The sequence below is a fragment of the Microtus pennsylvanicus genome, chromosome 4 (genome assembly GCF_037038515.1).
Source record: "Microtus pennsylvanicus isolate mMicPen1 chromosome 4, mMicPen1.hap1, whole genome shotgun sequence".
Classification (NCBI taxonomy): Eukaryota; Metazoa; Chordata; class Mammalia; order Rodentia; family Cricetidae; genus Microtus; species Microtus pennsylvanicus.
The window spans coordinates 141,615,436-141,621,598 of NC_134582.1; positions in this window are offsets into that span (position 1 = coordinate 141,615,436).

Genomic DNA, 6,163 nt, shown 5'->3' on the forward strand with positions numbered 1-6,163 from the left:
AGGGGGAGGAAAATGGGAGGCGGGGAGGAGGCAGAAAATTTTAATTAAAAAAAAACAATTTATCAGGAGGAAGTCTCAATCCTGAATATCTAAGCCCCTAATATAAAAGAACCCACATAAGTAAAAGAAGCATTACTAGAACTCAAAGCATACATCAAAACCCACACTCTAATAGTAGGAGATTTCAACACTCCTCTCTCACCAATGAACAGGTAAACCAGACACAAACTTAACAGAGAAAAAGGAGAACTAACAGATGTAATGAACCAAATAGACTTAACAGACACCTATAGAACATTCCATCCAAACAGAAAAAGAATATACCTTATTCTCAGCATCTCATGGAACATTCTCAAAAATTGATCAAATAATTGGTAACAAAGCAAACATCCACAGATACAAAAAATTGTAGTAACCACCTTTGTACTATTGGATCAGCATGGAATAAAGTTAGAATTCAACAACAATTCTAACCCCAGAAAGCTTACAAACTCATGGAAACTGAACACTCAACTACTGAACCACCCCCTGGTCAAGTAAGAAATAAAGAAAGAAATTAAAGTCTTCCTTGAATTCAATAAAAATAAAGATATAACATATCCAAACCTATGGGACACTATGAAAGCAGTGCTAAGAGGAAAGTACATAGCACTAAGTGCTCACATTAAGAAAAGGGAGAAAGTTCACATTATACTTAACAGCACACCTGATATCCCTAGAAAAAAAGAAGCACACTCACCTAGGAGGAGTATAAGACTGGAAATAATCAAATGGAGGGCTGAAATCAACAAAATAAAACAGAGAAAACTAACCAAAGAATCAATGAAACAAAAAGCTGGTTCTTGGAGAAAATCAATAAGATTGACAAACCCCTATGAAAATTAATCAAAGGGCAGAGGGAAAACATGCAAATTAACAAGATCAGAAATGAAAAGGGGGACATAACCGCAGACACAGAGAAAATTCCGAGAATCATCAGATCTTACTACAAAAGCTTGTATGCCACAAAATTGGGAATTGTGAAAGAAATGGACTTTTTTTTTTTTAGATAAGTACCCTGTACCAAAATTAAATCAAGACCAGGTAAACAATTTAAATAGACCTATAAGTCAAGGAATTAGAAGCTGTCATCAGAAACCTCCCTACCAAAAAAAGCCCTGGACAAGATGGTTTCAATGCAGAATTATACCATCATGGGGGGAGAGTCTTCTGTTTTGTGTTAATTTCATTGGTTAAATAAAGAGACTGCCTTGGCCCTTTAATAGGACATAAAATTAGGTAGACGGAGTAGACAGAACAGAATGCTGGGAGAAAGAAGCTGAGTCAAGAGGGTCGACATGATTCTCCCACTCCAGACAGACACAGGTTAAGATCTTTCCTGGTAAGCCACCTCGTGGGGTACACAGATTATTAGAAATGGGTTAGCTCAATATGTAAGAGCTAGCCAATAAGAGGCTGGAACTAATGGGCCAGGCAGTGTTTAAAAGAATACAGTTTCCATGTAATTATTCCGGGGCATAAGATAGCCATGTGGGTGGCCGGGTGCCAGGGACGCAGCCCCGCCACTCCATATCACAACAGAGTGGTGCCCAGACGTGATGGACTAAATCCACTTAAAAACCTGAGAAGGCTTTAAAATAAAGGAGAGAGAGTTTAACACAGATTTTTGCTGTTTGTTGGTGGCATGTTGTATAGAGATTTTCTGATTCAGCAATAGCAGCAGAAAAAACGGTGTCATTTTAAAGTATGGCTTCTTGGGGCTGTGCTGCCAGTGTGAACTCTGGCTTTAAAGCATTTCAATGGCTTTATGGGACTGGATGTTTGTGTTCCCACTTGGGATCAGAAGGAGAGTGCTCTGAGACCGTGCTGATGGCTCAGCGCTCCTCTCCTTTACCTGGGCAGACGGCAGAATCAGGCTTAGGCAGGCAGAAGAGCATGGCGGATTCCTGCCGCCATACAGAGACGTGTTTTCAGACTGTGCAGTGCTCTGCCTGTCAGATTTGACTGTAACTTGGATGAAAAGAATTTCTGTGCTGCATGCTCAGTCTCAGAATTAGAGTGCTGAGTGCCGCTCCTACCTGGCGGCGCCAGAGCTAGCACAAAATGGTACATCCTCCATTTTGAAATTTTCTTGACTCAGCAGCAGGAAAAAACTGGCTGTTTTAAAATGCGGGCTTTCTGGGCTGTGCCGCCATTGCAATCTCTGTCTGGGTCCTGCAGGAGACAGAGCTTTTGAATGGAGCATTTGGAGTAAAGTGCTACGATTTGTTTGATGGCAACTAGACTAGCTGTGTGTCTAAAAGGAAGTCATTGTGTGCTGTGGCTCAGAGGCACAAGCAGCTCCACCATGCTACCGGTGCAATGTGCAAGGATCAGAGGCATGAGCAGGTCCGCCATGTTGGACTGGGCGGGGCAAGCAGGCAGTACCTGTTTTTGACCTAGGAATTGTCACAGCTTAGATTCTTAAGCGCTTAGTGATTTTAAAGCGTAAACAAAGTGCTCCTAGATAGTAAAAAAATTGCAGATTCACAATAGAACAGATTTCAGACATAAAAGACCTTTATGGATCACAGTGTTGGATGAATGTACGTAGGCTTGGGAGAGAGAAGAAAAAGAATATAAAGAATAAAGTTAATATTAAAAAAATGTAAAGTTTATAAAGAGACAGAATAAAGTAAAGTGATAGAGTAAAAATAAGCCACGTAAAAATGGAAAATTCACAGTCTGGATTCTTTGTGTTATTGTGTTTTCTTTAAAATTTTTGACTGTGAAGGAGCTAAGTATAGAGAGACATTTCATTATATGGGCTGCTAAGCTGAACCTGCACATATGTTCTAAAGGTAGCTTGACTTCAGAATTTGGATCTAAGGTTATGATGCTTTGGAAAAGTCCTTCTTTTGTTTTGGCAGAGGATGAGACTCTATGGATTTCTTCTATTCCAATATGGTATGATAGACCTCGCCCTCCTGAAAGGTTGCTGTGAACACCCTCAAAAAATTACTTTGCTCAAGTGCCGACTGAGATGAACCTAGCTGACAGGTTATCCCATAAAAGACCTGAATAACAGCGCCCCCATTCAGCAGGAAGCGGTTTGGAGAGAAAAAACTGTGCCCATGTTCCCAAATATTGTTTATAAATGTTCTTTTACATTTAAAGGGGGAAATGATATAGGTATGAATAATTTGCATTGGTATGGATTTTAAGGTCAATTTTGTTATATGTATATGTATTTATAATATTGACTAAGGTATTGTGATTGTGTAGTTCATTTTTAAAATGTAATGTATAATTAGGAAATATAGATTAATGGATAATCATCGATAATAATAAAGCTTGTTAGTTAGATTTTCTAGATGTACATAGATATATTTCAGATAGGCATTCTTCATATCTTTCAAAGGCTGCAGAATATGGCATTTAAAATATTTTAATAACTTAGGACTTTTCATGGCAATAAGACAAAGATCAAAGGTCTGATCTCCAAAATATATAAAAACTCAAGAAACTAGACCGTAAAAGGCTAATCAACCCAATTATAAAATGGGGCACTGAGCTGAACAGAGAATTCTCAACAGAAGAAGTTCAAATTGCCAAAAGACATTTAAGGTCATGCTCAACTTCCTTAGCGATCAGGGAAATGCAAATCAAGACAACTTTAAGATACCATCTTACACCTGTCAGAATGGCTAAAGTCAAAAACACCAATGATAGCCTTTGCTGGAGAGGTTGTGGAGAAAGGGGTACACTCATCCATTGCTGGTGGGAATGCAAACTTGTGCAACCACTTTGGAAAGCAGTGTGGCTGTTTCTCAGGAAATTCGGGATCAACCTACCCCTGGACCCAGCAATACCACTCTTGGGAATATACCCAAGAAATGTCCTATCATACAACAAAAGTATATGCTCAACTATGTTCATAGCAGCATTGTTTGTAATAGCCAGAACCTGGAAACAACCTAGATGCCCTTCAATGGAAGAATGGATGAAGAAAGTATGGAATATATACATATTAGAGTACTACTCAGCAGTAAAAAACAATGACTTCTTGAGTTTTGCATGCAAATGTATGGAAATAGAAAACACTATCCTGAGTGAGGTAAGCCAGACCCAAAAAGAGGAACATGGGATGTACTCACTCATATTTGGTTTCTAGCCATAAATAAAGGACATTGAGCCTATAATTTGTGATCCTAGAGAAGCTAAATAAGAAGGTGAACCCAAAGAAAAACATATAGGCATCCTCCTGAATATTAGCCTTCATCAGGCGATGTAAGGAGACAGAGACAGAGACCCACATTGGAGCACCGGACTGAAATACCAAGGTCCAAATCAGGAACAGAAGGAGAGAAAACACGAGCAAGGAATTCAGCCCTGCGAGGGGTGCACCCACACACTGAGACAATGGGGATGTTCTATTCGGAACTCACCAAGGCCAGCTGGGCTAGGTCTGAAAAAGCATGGGACAAAACCGGACTAGCTGAACATAGCGGACAATGAGGACTACTGAGAACTCAAGAACAATAGCACTGGGGTTTTTGATCCTACTGCACGTACTGGCTTTGTGGGAGCCTAGGCAGTTTGGATGCTCACCTTAGTAGACCTGGATGGAGGTGGGTGGTCCTTCGACTCCCCACAGGGCAGGGAACCCTGATTGGTTTCGGGCTGTCAAGGAAGGGGGACTTGATTGGGGGGGGGATGGGAAGCGGTGGAGGAGAGGAGGCAGAAATCTTTAATAAACAAATTAATTAATTAAAAAAAGCAGTCCTGGTCAGAAAAGGATTACAGATATGCAATAAAGACAAATTCAGATGGAAAAGACCTCTAAATGAGTCACAGTGTTGGATACATGTACATAGGCTTGAGAGAAAAGAAAAAGAAAATAGACACTTATAAAAACAAGTGAATTTTTTTATAAAATGGTAAATTCTTTAAAAAGATAGAATACAGACAGTCATAGATTAATGGGAGTAAAGAAAAATAAGCCACATAAAGATAGAATATATAAAGGGATTCTGGATTGTGTATATTATTGTGTTTTCTTTGAATTTTATTGTCTATGAAGGAGCTAAGTACAGAGAGATATTTCATTGTATGGGTTGCTAAGATAAACCAATATAAAGGTATCTTGACTTTAGAATTTGAGTCTAAGGATATGTTGCTGTGGAAAAGAGGTTCTTCTTTTGTTTCCAGAGAGGATCAGAACCTGTGGAATTCTTCCAGACTAATATTGTTTGATGCACCAAGATCCCCTGAAAGGTCACCATGAACACCCCAAAAGTACTTCATCCAACAAAAAGCATGAAGCAGTTCAGAGAGAACTATGATCAAATTCCCTAAATGATTGTTTATAAATGTCTATTTACATTTAAAGAGGAATAGTCCATAGAGATTTGCATTGGTATGAATCTTAGTTTATTGATACAAATTTAAGGTCAATTTTGTTATACTTTGTATTTATATTTCTGATCTTGATTAAGCTATTGTGTTTGTCCAGCTCATTTAAAAATGTAATAGATGATTAAGAAATATAGGCTAATAGATAATCATCTAGTCATGTTAGTTAAGTTTTCTAGATATACAGAGATATATTTCAGTTAGTTAGGTATTCAAATATTTCACAGACCTTCAGAATATGGCAATAAAAATGTTTTAAGGACTTAGGACAGTTTATGACATGAGACACAGCTGCTCCTGGTAGCACCAATAGCTTTAAGAGGAAGATGGGCACTGAAAAGGCTCCGTATGGAGTTTGCTAGCCATTTGGGCAAGAAACTGTTCTTTCCTGGACTGCTTGATGTTGTGCTGTATGAACTGGACATGCAGGACCCACAGAGAAATGACTGCTGAAGCTGCCTAAAGAACATGAGACAGTCTTTCAGGGTTCCTGCTTCATGAAAGAGACTGCCAGACATTCTGCAGGACACAGAAGAAAGTGACTGACAAACTGCCAATATAGGTGGAACTGTCTGAAATTTCCTGCTTCGTGGAAGTTTGCTGGATACTATGAGCCAATAGGCTAAAGATGGATGCTACAATATTACAGAAGAACTTTGAGTGACTATCCAGGCAGTGAGATGTCTCTGTCAATTCTAGAGTTTTGGAAATTGCTTAAAATGCACTTCCTGTCTACTCAGATAATATTATATCCTTCTGGAGTTTTTGA